This window comes from Mytilus californianus, unplaced genomic scaffold (genome assembly GCF_021869535.1).
Source record: "Mytilus californianus isolate M0D057914Y unplaced genomic scaffold, xbMytCali1.0.p SCAF_3, whole genome shotgun sequence".
Taxonomy (NCBI): Eukaryota; Metazoa; Mollusca; class Bivalvia; order Mytilida; family Mytilidae; genus Mytilus; species Mytilus californianus.
In genome coordinates this window covers 16,676,626-16,698,713 of record NW_026262679.1, presented here as the reverse complement: position 1 = coordinate 16,698,713, position 22,088 = coordinate 16,676,626, and positions in this window count along the sequence as shown.

The following is a 22,088-nucleotide window of genomic DNA, read 5'->3' as shown; positions in this document are numbered from 1 at the left end:
TACATGATAGTTTCGTATGGTAAATGAGTCTTATTCATAAGGCTCTGAAACGTCACCAATACAAACGTTATGATTATTTCAAAGTTTAAATTATATGTATTTACCTGTAAACGAATGTGTTTCGAGACAAATCAATTCAATGTTTGTGTTAAAAAAGCAACACAATAAACTGTTTAAAGTCTTTCTTGATATCTAACCTTTTTCAGAAGTGCTTCTTTTCTAGAAACAAAACAGCGTTGTCGTTCATTATCATTTGTAACAAACTTCGTCGTTCGTGGTTTACTGGTATTTACTGTATTGCACTTTGTGTTGGCTCCTCTGGATAAATGTAAGTGTATCTTGTTGTTGACAACACGGCGTTGTAAATTATTGAGCGGATGGAAATGTGTTTCTCTGTTCGTTTGCTGTAAGTATTTGTCGTCATATTTCCCGATTTGTGGCAGTCTAAATTCTGAGGATGACTGTCTGCAATTCTTTGAACCTTTATTATCCTATGAAATAGTTAGTATTTTTTTATTACCATGTTAAATACAGTTAAATTTAAAGGAAAGTTAATAACAAACAAGACTAAGTGACGACCCCGCACTTCACACTGAAGTAACTGTATTATGACAAAGTCAATGTGGGACTTTCTTTGAGATATTATTGTGTCTTGGAGACACAAATGATGCCCACGTAGATGCAAAGTGTTATTTTGAAATACACAAAGTTGAGCATGGTAGCACATAGGTCTATGGTTCACTGTAAGAGGAATTATCCGGAAACGCTATGCACCTCTTATGTAAGTATATACTCCAAAAATGACAAAGTTTAACTATCTCCCAAAAGAGCAAATATTAATAAAAATCAAAACCCTAAATATGCATACCTTCAATATATGTACAAACAGCCAGCAAAGTGAAAACTTCCTAGCATTCAAACTGTAGAAGAAGCTTTCAGGAAACGCTATGCACCTCTTATGCAAGTAAATACTCCAAAAATGACAAGGTTTAATTATCTCCCAAAAGAGCAAATATCAATAAAAATCAAAACGCTGACCACATGCACACCTTCAATATATGTACAAACAGCCTATAACTATAACTATGTACCTTTAATGGGACGTTCGGACGGAAGGACAGACGAACGGACGGACAAGGGTAATACAATATGCCCCCAACTGTTAGTTGCGGGGGCATAAAAAGGTACTGCGAGTTATATTCAGTTTAAACATATTATATTGTCCGGAAACATTGACAATATGATCAGACACATGAGTTATATGGTCCTTATTCATAACCCAGTGATAAATTATTATAAGGACATTATCGTACTATATATGGCTCTATATATATATGTATACGTTGGACGAGCAAGGGTTTAACAATACCCCCCCCCCCCCCACAACTGTTAGTTGCGGGGGGGGGGGGGGCAGAAAAAAGGTACTGTGAGTTATATTTAGTTTAAACAAATTTTATTGTTTGGAAAACATTGACAATCGGATCAGACACATGAGTTGTATGGTCCTTATTCATAACCCAGTGATGAATTATTGTAAGGATATTATCATACTATATATGATTATATATGTATACGTTGGAAGTATAAATAGTACATAAATTATTGCGAGTTCATGAAATTTATTGGTATAGGGCCAAATTTCAAAAAAAGGCGATTTAGCAATTTAAATATGTCGATTAAAACGTCTACCCTTCTTAACAATTTGACTTATAGTGCAATCCATATTGACAAACAACCATAATACGGACCGAATATTCCTGCTATTTCATCTCTGCTTGCTATGCAACACTTTGTAACCTGTCTTGCAAAATTTGTATACATCAACTCCAATGTTGTAGAATCACACGCACCTCAGACATTGCCTTGCCAATGTGGAGGTTACCCAGTACCTACAATGTCAACACATGTGATGAGCAAATCGTATGTTGCAAAACCAGACTGTAAAGCCCCGGTCACACCTTACCGGATAGCGCGAACGGACGCCGAACGGATGACTTTTTTTCAATCCGTTCATGTCCGTTAGACGTCCGTCCATATCCGTTTCATGTCCGTTCAGCGTCTGTTTTATTTGTCCACGTCCATTCTGTCTGGTGGAAAAGCTGCGGTCACACCTTAACGGATAGCTATAATGGACGCCGAACGAATGAAAAAAGAGTTTTCCGTTGACAAATTAACTTTGTATCCGTTGGGAGTCTGTTGGTGTACTGACCATATAAAACGGACGCATAACGAATGGTTAACGGACACACACCGGATATGTAACGTTCGAGAAACGGAAACGTACCAGAAAGAACGGATGTCGAACGTACATCCAACGGACAAGTACCGCATAAAACGGACACTTAACGAAAACGTACCGGATAAAACGGATGAACAAGATAAGCGGGAAATTAAGGCGGTAATATTTTACATGTAAATCACATAAACGTGACCTTAAAATAATTAAAAAGTTTTCGTGTAACTGGTTGTAGTTTATAGTCTAGAAGGTTTATATTTGCAACATTTAAGTTCAGTCTGGCCTAAATAAGAGCTGTTTGATAGTGAAGACGTGCCCTTACTCAGCGATCCATTATGAATAATAAACATTCATGACATTCAAGAAATCTGACATACCAATAATTGGCATTTCTAACGCGAAATTTTCAATTGGCATTTATTCGTTTTACATTCGGTACGTATCCGTTTTATCCGTTATCCTTCTGTTCATGTCCGTTTCACATCCGTTTATCATCCGTCTTATCCGTTATACGTTCGTTATACGTCCGGTAGTAGTCCGTTGGTGAATTGGTCTACCGGACCATCAACGGATATATAATGGACAAGTAACAGATACAAAACGGAAACGAAACGGACGAGTACCATTAAAAACGGACGACTACCGGACGTTAAACGGACACTTTATCCGTTGGACGTCCGTTCGAAGTTTTGAACATGCTCAAAATTTCCAACGGACAGAACGGACGTCGACGGATAAAACGGACATGAAACAGATATGGACGGACGTCTAACGGATATGAACGGACTTCTAACGGACATGAACGGATTGAAAAAAAGTTATCCGTTCGGCGTCCGTTCGCGCTATCCGGTAAGGTGTGACCGGGGTTAAAAACTTTGAACCGACGTCCAACGGATGAAATGTCCGTTGAACGTCCGGTAGGCGTCCGTTTTTTACGGTACTCGTCCGTTCTGTTTCCGTTTTGTATCCGTTACTTGACCGTTATACATCCGTTGGAGGTCCGGTAGACCAATTCACCAACGGACTTCTACCGGACGTATAACGGATAAAACGGACGTGAAACGGACAAGAACGGAAGGATAACGGATAAAACGGATACGTGCCGAATGAAAACGGATAAATGTGGAGGAATGCCTTCTCGTGGGTTTTCAGTGGCATCAGATTCTGTATTTGGCTCGACTTCTGAATCATGGTCAGGCGGCGTTATTGGCATTTTTCTCTGACATTTTTTTCCTCTTCCTTTTCCACCCTACCCTTTTGCGGCATTTTGAAGAATAAACTAGAACCAGTTACACGGAAACTTTTTAATTATTTTAAGGTTACGTGTATGTGATTTTCATGTATTATTATTGCCGCCTTTAATTTTACGTTCGACATCTGTTCTTTCCGGTACGTTTCCGTTTCGCGTACGTTGCATGTCCTGAGTGTGTCCGTTAGACATTCGTTAAGCGTCCTTTTTATTTGGTCAGTACAATAAACACATTTATTCTAAAACCAGTTGTTGGCATGATACGGGTTATGTTCTTCTCATATACTTTATGATGGTATGATACTAAACCCCTTACGGGAGGAATTGTTCTTGACTTTAAATATGATGAAGACATAATCTTTCTACCAGTTTAATTGAGGTCTGGAGCTGGCATGTCAGTAACTGCTAGTAGTCTTTTGTTAATTTATGTATCATCGTCATTTTGCTTAGTTTCTTCTGTTACCTATTCTGACATCGGACTCGGACTTCTTTTAAACTGACTTTTACTGTGCGTATTGCTGTGTGTTTGTTTATTCTACATTGGCTAGAAGTAGGGTTGAGATCTCGCAAAACATGTTTAACCCCGCCGCATTTTTGCGCCTGTCCCAAGTCAGGAGCCTCTGGTCTTTGTTAGTCTTGTATGTTATTTAATTTCAGTTCATCTATATGTTTTGGAGTTTAGTGTGACGTCCATTTTCATTGAACTAGTACACATATTTGTTTAGGGGCCGGCTGAAGCCCGCCTCCGGGTGCGAGATTTTCTCGCTGTTTTGAAGACCCATTGGTGGCCTTCGGCAGTTTTCTGTTCTTTGGTCGGGTTGTTGTCTCTTTGACACATTCACCATTTCCATTCTCAATTTTATAACTTGTACTTCAAATACATGATGATATTGAGTTTCAAAAGGATCACTTTCTCCGAAAACGTTATGATCGTATGCCCAGAGGAATGTGTGCAAGATTTAATTACTGTAGGAACAAGGAAAAGGTTATACGAGCAGCACAGCCAGTTTTAAGGGATAAGCCATAAAAAAACTTATGAACAGTACTTACACCAAAATAATTGACCGCCGAAAGGACTTTTTACCTTTTAATGAAACAATTTAGGAACCAAGGCAAGCGTTCAACGGTTGTTGTCGACAAATTGTACGTTGATGGTCAACATTAAATTTCTGAATCACAGGTACTTGGGGACAGAAACAAAATTTCCTCTTTTTAGGAAGTCGATACTTTTAATGAAATCCGACGTATATCGGCAGGACTGGTACATATGTCTTGTCGTATCGTCGTATTTTAAATTTTAATGATTTTCGTTTGTTGTAGACCATCCAATTCTTACTTAACACAAACATGACAGTTGCATTTAAAGCAAAAGCTTTTCAAGTTGACTAACATTTTGTCACGGAATTAGGATGAGATGTTGTTAGGTTACTTGTGTCGCTGGGATGCTGTCTAATTGACTTATACACGACATCTTCCTTATTAATATTCTACATACTTTGTAAGTCAAAACCATACTTGTTTTCCGTAAATTAAACTGTTAAAATTGTGAGCCGCAATTTGTGATCACAAATACATCAACGTAAACATCGAACCTAAACAAACAGATTCATATGATACTTGAATGCATACTATATAATCAGGAGTTAAATTTTGTTAGCAGGATATTTAATGTACAAGCAAATCTGATCGTTGAAGAATTCAGTTTGACTTTATTTTTATTTTGTTTGGCAAACACTTATCTAGTCCGGAGGACAAAAATAATGTTTACTGTTCAAGGTCCGGGGTTGTCCTATAATATATCCCCTCCGGGGCAAAATATTCTGTTTAGTTTTGTTTTCTGATATTTCCTTTTTATTTATCTTGCTATTTATTATTCTCTATTTTGCTAATTTAGTAAAACAAAAAAGCCAAGAAAAAATGAAAAATGAAAACAGAGGGAAAACCGTACTAGCTTCTGAAATCTTAACCCGAATTTTGTTAATCATACCAAACCATTTACCTTTCATGCTATTTATTGTCGGTTATCAATAACAATTAATATATATTTGCAGATCAAAACTTAACTTGCACACCATTAAAGAATGTTCACCCATTCAATGTTAATCAAAACACACAAGGTTTAATCCTGTATTATTTTTACTATTTTTGTTTGTTTTTAGTGTTGAGAAACCTTTGGCGACCTCGTGCATTTGACGATTCATTATACAATCAACTTAATAAGTGTGGGTACAGATTAACGTTCACGATCACCTAAACTGTCCCATAATTGGCCACGATGAGTCAATGGATGGTCATTTGTAAGCAGTTACGGGTTTGAAAATATAAGGAATTGTTTTTGTTACATAGAAAGTATCATGATGGCAATCACTGAAATGTTTAACACAATTATAGCGAAAATCCGAATGTAAATTGTCTTCATAATTGTTAATTGAATCTACAGACATACTATCTTATATTTAAAATAAATTAACTGCAATGAATTCTGGGACTTATACATCGTTTTGAGAATCATTCGTACATAAAATGGTCCTTATTCCCATGAAGCAATATCTAATATACATTATCGGGTTAAGTTAATGTAAAATTATTTTCTTATTTTCGTACTCTTTTCTTGAAACAATATGCCGATAAGGTACAGAGAACATTAAATTCAAATTTGTAGACATTTGTTGTTGGTCATATAGCGTCTGGCGTACATTCTAGCAAATTAAATAACTAATGAACAAATTCAAATGGTTTTGGTATTATTTTGATATATTGGTGTATTTATTTCTTTGTGGATAAATATAAGCACACCTGTTATCACGTGTTCAACCTGTGTGACTAATTCATTCATAGGGTTTGTAATGTTTCAGAGATAAGGGAACAAAGAGTTATACAACCTATTTTCAAAAGCTTGGTCGTAGAATTTACATAAGAATCCTTAACGAAATTACAACTGTTTTGGACAAATTCATAAGACGAGAAGCAGTTACAGAGATATTTTTAAAGATTCATTGCATTCATGATTCACACTATTAGATGTAGTTGTTCAAATAATTATTTCGTCTAGGAAGGCATTTAATCTTTTGCAAAATGAAAATTGGTTTCGATTTGTAGACTCTCTTACACAATAAAACAAGCATACTATTACAAAATTGGCCTCACAAACTCGGCCGTACACAGAATCAGCCTATAACAAACTCGGATTATTAACCGAATTCAAGTCAGACTATGAAAGCGATAGTGTTTAGTTTATTTGAAAAGAAAAGAAAAGATTGAATGTTTATACAGTTAACAAAGTTACAACTATAAAATATGGAAAAAAAAGATGTTTTAGGAATGGTTTTAACTACTTGACGTGGTGTATATACTGTTTTATAAATCTTAGATTCAGGTAAATTGGAGCAATGGAAAGGGAACAAAACATATAGATGAAAATATATAAATCGCTTGAACTTGAACTCTAAGCAAAATAAGATCAAGTGTATCGACATGGTAGGCTGCACCAGGTATAAAAAATAAGAAAACTTGGTATAATCGCCAATGTAACAACTATCAAACAAAGATCAAAGAATGAGGGTGTAGAAAAACTACAAGCCATTGTACGGTCATTCGATGATGAGCTAACCCCATACTACACAGTAAGATATAAAAGACCCAACTTGAGCAGCAAAAGATGAAACAAATAAAATTCGGACAACTACATGTAACAAACTTGATTAAATCAAATAGAATTGAAAGAAAAAAACACAAGTTTTGAGGACATCAACTAAAAACAACCATTAGATTTCAAGATCCCGATTCAGATCGGGCAGATAAAGAGGTTGGGTTAGCAATGGTTTGATTCCTTTGACGTGCACTAATATTTAACAAACAAAGAAAATCCCCAGACTAGTACTGATATGATGCAGTCACTGTTAGTGAAAAAAAAAATAGTTGTGTTGGGTTCGTGTTGCACAGTCATTAGTTTTCTATGTAGTGTTTGTTAGGCTGTTTTAATAGTTTTTCATTTTCGCAATGGCATTGTCAGTTCGTTTTCGACTTATGAGTTTGACTAGCCCTTTGTTATCTTTTTTTTTTTTTTTTTGAACTTGACAGTTCCAACATGTCCGCTATGTTCAGTTTGAAATTTTTGTCCTGACTTTAAACTCACTAATATCTGTTATGTGGTATGACGGATGATATATATGCACAACAAAAGATGCCTACGCTCTACATGCAATGGCTCTTACTTATGTTGGAACACGATTAGGATTGTTTTACACTCATGTGTATTTGTATATTATGTATCTTGATGTAATATAGTTGAACGGTATATTCCACTGATATGCCTCACATTTACGCTGTTTTTTGGTGCTACGAGAGACGGAAGATACAAAAGGGATACAATTTTCTAACTACGATACTGCATAGCCTGTTATTAGATATAAGAAGATGTGGTAAGAGTGCCAATGAGACAAATCTCCATCAAAGTCACAATTTGTAAAAGTAATCCTGTAATTGTCTATAATGTTCAAGACAGTACTCGATGACGTGACCTCACATGATATATAAATATATAAATAAAGTACAAAGCAATCTGACCTTGATGTGTAGAGTGGTTGTCTTAAATGAGTTGAAGTTGTTTTTCTATTGTTTACAGTTTGATTGTTAATCAATTTATTGGTTAGATTTGTATGCCAGATATAATTCATAAATTGTTGATATTACCCCCACAGTTGTACATGTGTTGGTCAATGCACAGGTGAAGCATAATTGATTTTAGCAAAAGCTTCAGCTCAAACCGGTGAAGAGACATTTTTTGCCTTATGTTGAAGAACTCATTATGGCCCAAGATCAATCAATATAAACGCCGTTCCTTTGCTCTTACATGTTTGCGTAGTGTTTTTGTGTAAAAAAATTGACACATAAAATCAATGGATTTCTATTATAATTGTTCTTATGGTCGTTGACACTATGATATAACCATGACATTGTCAAGTGGGCTTCATTTAATATATGAAACCTAATGTAAATGTATATTTTCAGAATGGGAATATGTTTATTTTTTTTTAACTTATTAAAACTGCCAGCAATCTGACGATGCCAAAAATATTAAAACTTACGTTTTTTGCACTAGAACTGTCATCGATGTTTCCCCAAAGCCACTTCCAAAGCCACCGGATAGCTAGAATAATAATGATGAATATGAATATTTCTGTTATATTCATCATTATTACTAGAATACCAAAGATGAATATGATTATTCCTGTTATATTCATCATCATTACCAGAATAATAAGGATTAATATGATAATTGCAATCATGACTAGTGTCCTCTGTTTATTTAATTGGTCGTTTTTGTGTCAGAAAAATGAAATATCTAATCATCTCATTAAATCAGGTATATATGTACACAATCTTAGATAAAACTATCCCTTGTCAGGTATATGACATTGACATATAATTCATTTAATATTATTCAATATCAAAAACAAAAACTGTTTCGCTTCTGTTAAAAGATTGAAACTCGTAATACAGTTATTTTCAAAGTTATTTTAAGTTATAGTTTAAGATGTTTGCAGTTATCTGTTTAACTGTAGATGAAATTATACGTTTATTTTTCTGTTTTTATACTCACTAAGTACATTTCAATGTGCATGTATTACATATTTATGCAATGAAAACTGTGATACAGATATCAACAGTGTTATATATGTACATGTCCTATCCAGAAAATCGGCCAAGTGTTTTTGAAAGAAGCTTGTATTTTTTTTCCTGCATTTTATTTTTATATTTCTGATAGTTGTTAGCGTCTTGCGTCTGACGCTGACATATTTAGTTCAATGATTCAGAGGTTGTTTCGGTAAATAATATTTCTTTTCTGTATTCTTTTAAAGTTGTAACGCGAGAGTACCCAAATTTAAACTGTTTTTACCGTTTTCATATAAGACAAATGTTTACATTCCATTTTTTTAGATATTTTATAATATAAACAATAATAAGAGAATGGATTTAAATAATATATCTTATTGATTAAGCACGGGCAAAAACATGCTGGAAGAAAACTACTTATACTTACAAAAAAAAAAGATGTACCTCAGTAACATCATGAATATAATTGAATTATCTTTCCTATAAAATTGTTATATTTTGCTTTTTTCCTCTTTTTTTTTTTCTTTCTTTTCTATCCGTTTAGTTACTCATGATAGTTGGATTTTAGAGTCAGACGTTTTTGTTTCGGTTTGTTTTGCTTATTTATATTCAGCGTACAGTTATATCCCGGTTCATAGATTAAGAATTTATTATGAAGCTAAGGATCCAACTCCCTCAATCAAAGCTGACAATAGATTAATTTTCCTATTCTTTTTATGTTACTTTTGATAATATAGCTCGTAATGTTTAGGCTTACTTATACATTACTGATTTTTAATGTTCATGTTTAAGCGCTCTTTTTGAGTGTATGTGTAGAAATGCACTTTGGACACACGAAAAGTATCAAGTGTATTTTGGTTTATGCATTTGTTCTTTAATTTAATTTTCTCTTTGGTCAAATTATTGTCTGTTTTCCAGCACCTTATCTAGAGCTATTCTCTTCCTTTTTACTACTATCGACTAGATAAATGTCCATTTGACAAATGATGTCCTTTCAAAGAATAATTTCATGAGTGTAAACAAGATATTTGCATCTATGTATTAATCCTAAAATTAAGAGTAACAGAAACAAAATACTGTCTGTTTTTGTTTGAGATTTTCTTTTTTTTCTACTTTAATTGTCGGTTTAAGACAAAGCAAAATATGATCATCTGTCTAATGATGTACCATCAATTATTCAATTTTCATACTGTCATTGAATGTTTCAGCTTTTACATCTTCCTAGGTTTTGTCAATTTTCAGGAATAGGAGTTCATAACATGTATGTTTAAAATTCTGTGTTAAATTATTTTGTCGCACCTGCAGCGATTTTGACATGCTTAATTAAGCCTGACATATTTCGATCTGTTAAATGGCTTTTGGGTTTTTCTGTACTTTTTTGTGTATGTTTGTTTTTGTGTATGCATTTTGTGTTATTCATATACGAATTTCAATTCTAAAGGTTTATAGGAAATTTATTCGGAAATTTTGTATGTGTTGTCGTAACAACTTGTCTCATTGCGCACACATATTTTTACCTTTAGTTCCTTCAAATTAAAACGATACACATCATATGTTTGTTTACATTACATATGACGCAATATATTTATCTGGTAAACAGAAAGTAAAACATATGCTTGTGCTCCATTACCCTACACACTCTTTTTCTGGTTCCAATCAGATAAATAACCTTTGACTGTATTCTTATTTAAGCAAGTTCTACGTCTTTCAAAAACCTTTCTGTGCACAATGTAGACACTCTGAAATAACAGTTACTATTTTCTAATTTAAAACATGAGTTAACATATAATATCATGAATATTCTGGCATTCAGATATTTACCTATCAAGTTTCTATACGTATTACCTAACGCATACAAATTTCCAGGCTAGGTTCATTACAAATGAAAGTAAATGTTAATATATTACATAACACAATATGACCTGCTCCTACGAATCAGAAAGATTTCCATGTTTAAAACCGATTGGCAAATACAATATAAAAAAGAGACGTAGTATAGCAATGAGACAACTATACATAAAAACCAAATGACAAATATATAAACAACTACAAGTCATCATGCAGCCTTCACCAATTGGATTACTTAACCTTACCCATTCGTTCGATTATTTATATATGTCAGATTTAAAACACGTGATTCTAAAAAGGAATACGCAGATGGTTTTTGTTGTGTTCGTGTTACTCATTTAATTTTTCTCCGTATTGCTGTGTTTGCAATTTTTTCTTGTTGGTCATGTTATTGTCTGTTTTTCTTCCGGTTTTTTATTGGCGTCTTGATATAACCCCTTTTTACCGCTATCTCTTAGTCAGATTCCTATTGTACATCGAATATCATTTATAATAATAGTTTAAACTCTGAAGGTCGTTCCTGAAAAGAATTAATCAAATTGAAGAGTCCAGAGAGGTTACTGATTTTTCATCTTGTCGTTGCATCATTTTCTACATTAACATATCTTCTGTGTTTGCATCTTATTGTGTTTTGTCTTCTTGGGAATTAGGTGTTGATGGCATACCTCCTGATTAGTCTCTGTTGTATTCATTCATTGTGCTTGCTGTGATTTCTTTATTTTTTCTTTTCTCTTCATCCCTCTTTGTGACTCTGGGTTGCTGACTTTTACATTGTACATACATTTTCGTTATTCGATATAACAGGAAATATAAGGATATGTTTTTCTTAGTGTAGTAAAAAATGGTTCATTCGTTGATACCTAAATCAAATAAATATGAGTAAAAACGTGCGTATTATTACTTTGATTATGATAATACATGTTTATTATTAAGTTTTACTGAGAGCGGAAAGTGTCATTGCTGGAAAAACCTGTAATCTTTCTTACCATTGTGATCAGCCTATATCTCAACTCCATCTGCTCAAGTAAACAGTACTTTGACCTATAATTGTTAACTCTTTATACATTGTGATTTGGATAGAGAGTTGTCTCATTGATACTCATACCACATCTTCTTATTTATAGTTACAATTATGTGTTTGGTAGGCAGCAAGTCAAGCTGATTTACTAAACTATCTAAGTTTTTTCCTCTATAAGGAAGCATGCTCAACCATTCAACAAACATCAAACAGTTTCTCATCTGGTAGGCTGCACGTTTTACTAAACAACTTACCTGTCACAGTTCTTCTGGTAGACCAACTACTAGTATTTCACTTACATGTGACACTTTGTTTTCTTCTGTTAGGTTGCTGACTACTTAACCACTAACAAATCTTTTTATATGATACAGCAAGTTAAAATACTCCATTTAGCATATACCAATTCCTCTTTTGGTAGGCATAAGTTCCGAATTGGCCACTGAAATTTATCAGTTATTTTAACATATGATATAATTGTCACGCCATCTTGCCATTTATTTTCCTTACAGGTCGTATGAAAAAAATACGGCTTGTCTCCATATTTACACTTGTAGCTATAAAAGGGTGACAAAAGTTGATAAGGTATTAACTGATTTTGCAGCCCTTGAGTCCTACTTTTTTTTTAATGGGGTTCATGTAGCTCATTCTGCAGTTTCGTGTAGTATTTTTGTTAATTGCAGTCCTTCATTATGACAGTATGCTGCATTCACTCCTTCAAAATGTTACAAAATCTAAATATCTTCTTTATGACTATTCAATTCCTTTCAATAAGTATTAGTAATTGGACGTTGAAAGTGTAAATAGATATAAGAAGATGTGGTATGAGTGCCAATGAGACAACTCTCCATCCAAGTCAAAATTTATAAAAGTAAACCATTATAGGTCACAGTACGGTCTTCAACACGGAGCCTTGGCTCACACCGAACAGTAAGCTATAAAGGGCCCCAAAAATTACTAGTGTAAAACCATTCAAACGGGAAAACCAACGGTCTAATCTAAATAAAAAACGAGAACGAGAAACACTTATGAACCACATCAACAAACGACAACTACTGAACATCAGATTCAGCATATCAGCTTGAATGACCGAGATGAATGTTATACTGTGAACATTTCTCTTCTAGTTTTTATCGTTTACATAATATTGAAGTTTACCTTAACATACTCTTCTATTGAGTATGATACTAAAAGCATGTTTTTGCATAACGTTCATAGCTCTCAATCACAACTACTAAATACTATGATTGATTTAAGTTAAGAGGAATATTATTTAATTTTATGATAACACCGTTTACTTCATTCACAGTTGCTATAGCCAGGGATAAAATAGTTTACCAGAAATAATCCGCATTTCTTACAAAAATTAAATTTTCAAAAGCATTTCCGACTTTTAATTATTCTATGATTCATTGTAAAGAACATTCATATGAAAACAGTAACGATAATTGATATACATTTCTTTTTTTAGATTCACCCTCAGGTGTTCAGGCGTCTGCAATATGCCATCGTGATTTTTATTCAATGAAACTTAAAATTTTTATTACACTTTGTCATACTTGGTTTTTGATTTAACCACGCATACTTAATCAGTGTGTCAACATGGATAGAAGAAAAACTTATCAAAGATATCAAGCTTATACAAATTGGTACGCAAGATGTGCGTTTCGTCTATACATAATTCATCAGTGGTGCTTGTTTAAAATCAGTTGGAAGGCCAAATCTAATATAAAGTTGATGAGCATTTAAAATCGAAAATATCATTAAGTTGGGCAAACTACGACTAAGGCAATCCATGCCTGGATTATTATTCCGTTTGGAAAACGGATAAGCAGTTTGTTCTCAATTATTGGCATCCAACTTGTTGATCAAGACACTTAGATCGCGTATTATGATGTTACAAACGCAAATCAGGACCGTAACAATTACAACTGAAACGTTACTCCGAGTAATCAGCTGCAAAGATAGTCTATAACGATCTGTCAAAACATTATGGCATCGGTAACATGTTTTGTAGATATAACGTTAATCTAATATTAAGAACACTTGGTTCAATACTAGAATCTGTGTTGTATATAGTAAGGTGCTGTCAGAATGTTGCAGAAGAACAAAAAAAAACACAATATGATAATTAAAGAGGAATTGAAAGAGAGGTTGGTACAAGCCAATGAATATAATAGCAGAAAAACAACAAAAATAATCAAAAGACAATCCTTGGGCATTGTAGTCTTTAACAAATGGCAAAACAAATTGACGTACAACAATTTAGTTTTAAACTGACCCTCACTTTCAAAATGGTATATGCAAGTCAGAATATGACGTAGAACTAAATGTTTACATGGTATTCTTTATTTTGAATTGAATGGTAAAGACAGAGACTAACTTTTGAATCATTCAATAAGAGGAAATTATAAAGCAGGGGCCTGTTTATCGAAGCTGTCCTAGGATCTGTCCTAAGAACTATCTTAGGAAAAAATTGGATAATGTTAGGACGGACTTCCGACATGTCTCAGCATGCACCTCGAAGCTTTCTTAAGACTATTCTAGTTATGATGTCCTATCCGCTTTCCTAAGTGTTAGCGTAGAGAACACTAAGATTGTAGACTTTCTAAATATTAAAGAATGCATCGAGTTTCACCAGTAGTAAAACATTATAAGATTAAAATTAGAAACATTATTAGTATTATTATACAGTTTATAAAATTTCTATGACTTTCCCTCAGTTAGGACATGTTTGATAAACCCACTTGGGACTAAGATACGTCCTAAGATGATCTTAGGACATGTCCTTGTCCTCAGAGCGCTTCAATAAACAGGCCCAAGGTTGAACACGACTTTAAAAAATAAGAGGTACATCAGTTTAATTTTTCAAGAGAAAAACCTAGTTTGATGTCAGCCTCGTTGCAATGAACAACCGTGACCTTAAAACGACTATACGACTTACTTATCATTAAAGTGTTGTTAAATAAACCATTGTTAACGCAGGTTTGTTTGTCGTTTCCTTGTATAATATTTGAAAAATTGAAACTCGGAATTCTATTTGTTTTGACTAACCCGTTTATAATGTTATGAAACGGAACATCGATATCGGCCAATTCCTGTCGAATCAGTTAACAATCTTCTTTTGAATACGACCTGCCTTTCTGTTAAAATTTAACATTTCGTTTATATAACATAATTTGTAATATTAAACTTCAACGATGTAATAAGCAAACACATTTCTGTCATTCAGTGTTATGTAAAAATGCTTATGCCTGTTCAATAAAAAAAACAAAAATGTTAATGCACTGTTATACTCGTCTTTAATAAAATGATTGACCGAATAATTTTCACTTTTAAGTATGTCTTCCTTTTCAAAACTGGTAATGTTTATGCATTAATAAATAGAATCTAATTATTTGACTTGGAAAAAAATGTTTCAAGCACGTTGCCCACTGACCTGATGATGTACAAACTTCATCTATTATAGATTTTGTAACAGAACAGTGTTTCTGTTGTTCCGTTTTGTTTCCACTTATTGTTGATGTGTTTCACTCAGTTTTGGTTTGTGACCGGATTTGTTTCAGTTAAATCGATTTATGACTATTGAAGAGCGGTATACTACTATTGCCTTTATAGAAACATCTTAGAAAGTATACGACTTTAAATATATGTAAATTAGAAGAATCGAATTAACTTGATTTACTCTTATGAAATAACACAAATTTGTTCCTGATCTAATCAAAATATGATTGCAATGTTTGATTATTTGCATGTTTCAACCCCATCCCCAAATATCAGACTATTTTTTCGATTTATGTAAACTCAATATATGATGTAATGGTGTAAACTATATTCTGAAAAACAATGATCTATTGCCTGTAAAATAGCTTTCAGCATTGCGAGCGCCCTTAAATCGGGGCTTTGTGTCTTATGTCGTTTTGGTAGTCGTTTTATTTGTGCTTCGTGTTGATCTGATGCGTCAAGCCCTTTCTTACTGATTTTAAAAGATAATTCTAGTGTAGAGCATTGTTGAATTCCGTATCGTTACCAATATATAGTTGCTTACATAAACGTCATGTTGATCTCTGATGGATAGTTTTACCATAGGCAATCAAACCACATCTCCTTATTTTTGTATTGAACGTCATATAATGATTTTCACAATTGTTTTAAATAAACTTCAAAATCAACCGTCTTGTCCTTTGACTACTTTGTGTTAAACTATCAACTATATAAATAGAAATACAACGTGTGTCAGAGTTTACAGTTTTGTTATTTTAATTTCACTAGTCACTAGTTTATACACGCACATAATATTATATATATATATATATATATATACAAGTCTAAATTGAAACAACGTTCAAACCTATGATTGCGTTGGATAAAAACCGCAATTTTTATACGTGTGCATGCAAAACAAATTTCTTGTTAGAGGGGTCTAAATACAGCACAAACAACATTTTCCAAAAGACCAAAAAAGTGAAAAAGTATATTTTAACATAACGCATTTGACTAACAGGTCGAACAATACATGTTCTTAAACCCTGCTGACTGCCATTGGCGATTTCCAAAAAAACGGATCACCGATGTAATAAATAGATCTTAATTATAAATTTAATACTAAACAGAAAACAATAAACTTGCGGAAAAGATAGTATAATCCGAAACAAAAGGTGCAAAGGTTTTTGTACACCATATCCGGATTTCGACAATTAATGTCTATATTACTAAATATTTTTAATTAATCATCATCATAATTGATCAGTCCTTAAAATGCAGCTACTTTTTACTAGTACTGTATTTGTTGGTTTTTTTTAGAAAAGCCTCCTTGACACACATTTGTTCCTGGCTTTCCCAATCCAAGTCAAATTTGTGTTTTAATGTTTTCAATTAAGGCAAAAGAATGACATTGAAATCATGAAAGTAAAATTGGCTGGTGACAGGATTTCAATTAAACTGTTGTAATTGACAGTCTTCCGATCTTTATGTTGAATTGAATATCGAAATATTGGATATATTATCGCCTCCTCGACAGTTCCATTGATAAATATGGTACAGCGATAAATGAAGATCCTTTTCAGTCCAAAGTATTTATGATAGGTTTGCAACTTTAAAAAAATTAATCCATTCAAGCAATAAAACAAGTATCTGTAAACAACGTCTTACTTTACCTTTGTTACTAATCAAATTAATAATCTCACATTAATCTGATTCGGATCATTATAATTTCCTTTTGTTAAAATAAAAAATTCAATTGATACATATATATATGAAAATATTAAGTAAACTTCTCATTAAGACTCTCAGTAAGACCATTTGAGAGAATGATTCATTCCTTATTCATCAGGATGTTTCAGCATAATACTACATATAATCAGATGTAACATGACACTTTTTCGTCTCATGATGTATTTAATGGCAACAGGGCGACAGTTTGCCGTACATGTGTTCTGCAACAATCAAGAGTGGAATACAAATCAATAACATGGTAACAGAAAACATTTATCATTCTTTAAGTATATGTGACCCTTAATTCTTCACAAATCTCAGATGTAAGATTTCAATGATAAAAACAATCACAACTCGTCATCTTGTATTTGCATTGAAGAAAGATAAGAATTGAATAATTTACAAGCTATTTGTTTTATACGTTTAACCAGCAAAACATAGTCCCGTTTAGTCACCAAATTGTAGCTTTGACAGCTAGGCGCTAACATGTACAATTGTCTTAAACAATTTTGGTTGTCATATAATAAATATGCATGACTGATATACAATCATTTAACAGACGATATCTATGTTAAAAGAGCAATGTTTTCCAAAACGAAAGTCGTCAATTATGGTAATTTGTATATTAACAACATATTTGTTACGTTTTATTTAAAAGACAATCGGCATTCCCAGGGAAGAAATAGGCAACAGTCGATTATTGTTCGAATCTTATCAAATCCATTAAAACAAATTCATGGTTACAAAAAAAAACTAAGAGAATCGTACTAGTGGAGTGACAAATCAAGAAAAAGTCTTATTTTAAGAGTTTATTGGACCGACATACCTCACGGCTGAAAATCCACATGATGATAGAGTAAACATTATACTATAATTTTAACCTTGTCGTAGAGTTTTCCCGCGGTGCAGTTTTTTGTAAAATCGCGGTAAAGGGTGATTTTACGATTTTTTTCTTTTTCAATATCAAACACGGGAACGCTTATAATTAATTCCTGAATGGAGATATCAGCAATTATTTGCAATGAAATGAAAAGAGTAATGTATAAGCTTTCATTTGATATCAAAATTAACAGAAACAGAACTCGTGATAGTGACCGTAAAACTTATGTAGTGTCGATTTCAGTCGTTCTACCTCATTACTCTGTTGAAGTAGTTTGTGTTTAAGGTGACGTCCGGTCAGAATTGGGACGTTAAAAACCGATGCCTCGTGTAAAGAGAGTGCCACGTTCTTTGCACGTTAAGAAGCCTTGCAGCAACTCTTTGAGGGGTCCGTAGGTGACCTGTTGCAAGGCTAAATTTCTGTCCCTATCCAATATACCCTCGTTTCCCGAGGCAATCTAAATTTCTCCCACCTTAATCCCGGAAGCCCTTATTACAGAACCTACCTATTGTATTTATTGTTAATTTGTTCTCGTCCTGAATATGCATGACATATTTGCCACTGGACGTTAAGCAACCAACAATCAATCAATCATGTGTGTAAGGAGTATATTATTGTCCCAAGTTAGAATCGATCCCCTGTTTTTTTCTACTGACGGTGGTTTTTTGCTGTATATCATATATGTTTATAGTTTCTTGGGTAGTACATAACTGATTTTGTTATGTCAGGACCTTTTATTGCTTACTATGCAGTATCAGTTTGGCTCATACTGTGACCTAAAGTTGCTTACATCTACGTCAATTGATCTCGGGTGTAAAAGTTGTCTCATTTACATTCATAAAACATCTCCTTATTGTGTATCCTCGTGCTTATGAAAAACGTATAGCATGAACATGCACAAGCGTAACGTATTCATTGAAACATTTAAACGTCATACGATTTAGAAGAGATTATATTACTGCTGAGAACGGAAAGTTTACAATTGGAAAGTTGAAATCATCACGGATGTCATGGATTTTAGTTTGAATTTGTCTGATAAAAGATTATTTTCCTAATTGTCTTATTCCGAGAGAAAATTCTTTCAGATGCAAATAAAGAAGAGTGGCTCCAGTATTATCCTTTAGATTTACGTCTCGCCTTATGGTTGATGCTACCCTGAATAATTTGAGGCTTGTTAAAAAGGGGGTGGAAGAAACCAACATGACATTCACAGCTCATAGGTAAAAGAAAAACTGAAAAAAAAATAATAAAGACGACGAAAAGACAAACAAGTCCATAATACACACAAAGAAAACTAAAGATGTGTTTAATATGTTGATTGACCTTTCTGTAAAATCAGACGGCCAAGGTTATCTTTCATTCGTTGTGTAAACAATCATGTCCTCTTTCATGACATGGCCGATAGGAAATTATCACTGATGTCTTGTCATTAGGAACACGACTGTTTTCTTCTAATGAAGCAATAAATGCTTTCCATTCCAGAACACGCCCGGGATTTTGGTGAGGATTTTGCCCTGAAATAAATGGCTGTATAATTTATAGGAGCTAAATATTCAATGTTTATGAAATATAACCTTAGTTAAAGTTATGCCAAGACGAAACAGAAACCACCCAAATCGAACTAAGAAATATACTTTTGATTCTTCATCGTCAGATCGAAATAGTTTTGCAGATAAACGACAGTGTATAAAACAGTCTGCGGAAAAGAAACAGAAAGACAAGGTACATGTAAACACTAGTGAACAGAACTCAAATGTCACCTATAACGTTGTAAAATATATGAATAACTACTTTCAATACACACCTTTAAGTACTTAGGTACTGACATGATTAATAACATAATGTCCGTTTATGAATCTTAAAATTATAAAGAAGCTAAGGTTTCAACTCCCTCAGGCAAAGTTGACATCATATGGATTTGGCTATTTTTAAGTACTCTTTGGTTATATAGCTCTTCAACTGTTTCGGTTCTGATACATCCAGCTTTCAAATATTCAGCTTTGAGCGTTTCTGATGAAGGAAAATCAAGAAAAGCGATTCGGACGCATGAAATTAATAACGTGTTGTTTTCATTTTTTAACAAGTACACCTGGAATGGCATATCAACAGAAGTGTTCACCTGTTTATCCCCCGCCACCCGTTCCCCGTGACTTTTCCAATGTCACCGGGAATTGAGAATACATTAAAAGAACTCTGTCAAAAGATAGCAAACGTCGATCTCAAATTGACAAAGCTTGAAAAAATAGAGGAACGATTGGAGCTAATTGACATAAGGTTTAAATCTGTTGATACAGAATTAAGCAGTTGAAAACAACGATTAAATTATCTTGAACAAAGCAACCAATTTTATCAGATGTACACGACGAACATGCTGCAATGAAGAAAACACTTGAAACAATGACAATAAAAAACTAAGAGGATGTGGTATGATTGCCAATGAGACAACTCTCAACAAGAGACCAAATGACACAGAAATTAACTATAGGTCACCGTACAATTGAAAAAAAACTTCAGTAGTAAACTTTTAGATATCTATATCCTTAACTTTGAAAAAAATCTAACGACATGCTGATGAATATTCAGAAGTTTGACGATTTAATGTTGAATTAAACGGAACATGAGAACGATATTGACAAATGCCTCGATAATTTGAACAAACTGCTTACAGAAACTTGTGAACAATACACAAAAACAGAAGTTGAATTTACAGATTATTGCAAACATTGTGTAAATATTGATACATGTATTGATGAAAATCGTTTGTTAAATTTGATAAACCGTGGATTTCTTAAGATTGTAAAAAATTTTATAGACAATACAAATCGGCTTTAAATAATTTAATGCAAACCATGGAAATGACAACAGAATAAGACTAAATTTAGCTAAACAGAAATATAAATGTAAGGAGATGAAACTTAAAAGACATAACTAAAACCAACAAGGTAATATGCTGACAAATTTACGAAGAAAAAGTCCATGGAATTTCTACCAGAAATTCGGAAGCCAGAAGACTGAAAACGCACACAAAATAATATTGGAAAAATTTCAGGAACATTTTCAAAACGTAATGTCAAAGAACACGGAAACAGACAAGGAAACAAATATAGAAACTTTACCAAATGTACTTAAAGAAGTAGACATTTCATTTACAATAACTGAACTGGAAAAATTCTTAGTACGATTGAAATATGATAAATCTACTGGGTTCGATAATGTCATTAATGAATATTTAAATTCTGGAAAAACTATACTTATTCCAATAGTGTGTAAACTTTTTACTAATATTCTTTCCTGGAATATGAGTCAAAAGTATTATCGTACCTGTTTTTAAAAAAGGAGACCCCAACAACTACCGTGGAATTTCTTTAGTATCTCATGTTGGGAAATTCGTCACCTCGTTGCTAAATACAAGGCTGCTTCATCTGAGTGAATGAAAAGAACAATGTGTTGACTGATGCACTATTTGGTGTCCGTCTTAGATTTGGAACAGTCGATGCTGTCTTTGCCCTTTATTTCCTTATCACTAATTCACTAAGAAAAGGTAAACGTTTATACTGTTGCTTGGTAGATTACACTAGAGCGTTTGATAGTGTCACTCATTACAAATCATGGCAACAGTTAGTCAGGTGTGGACAAATTGAAGGCTATAAAATGTCATTAAATCAATGTATAGCAAGTTAAAAACCTGTGTAAAACTTGATGGCAAATTTTCTGAATTGTTTTAATGTACTGTCGGCCTAATGCAAGGGGAACCTTAATCCCACTCCTTTATTCATTATATGTCAATGATATGGAGATATAACTTATAACACGTAATTGTAAATCATATAAACTTAAAATGTTAAATTTGTATTTGTTAATGTACCCTGGCGATATGGTCTTACTTAGCGAAAGTATAACTAATCGCTAAAAGATGATCAATACTGTATATGTTTATTCAAATGAGTATGATTTATACATAAATTTGTCAAAAACAAAAATTGTAGTTTTTAGAAACAGAGGTAATATTAGACCAGAAGAGCAATTAAAT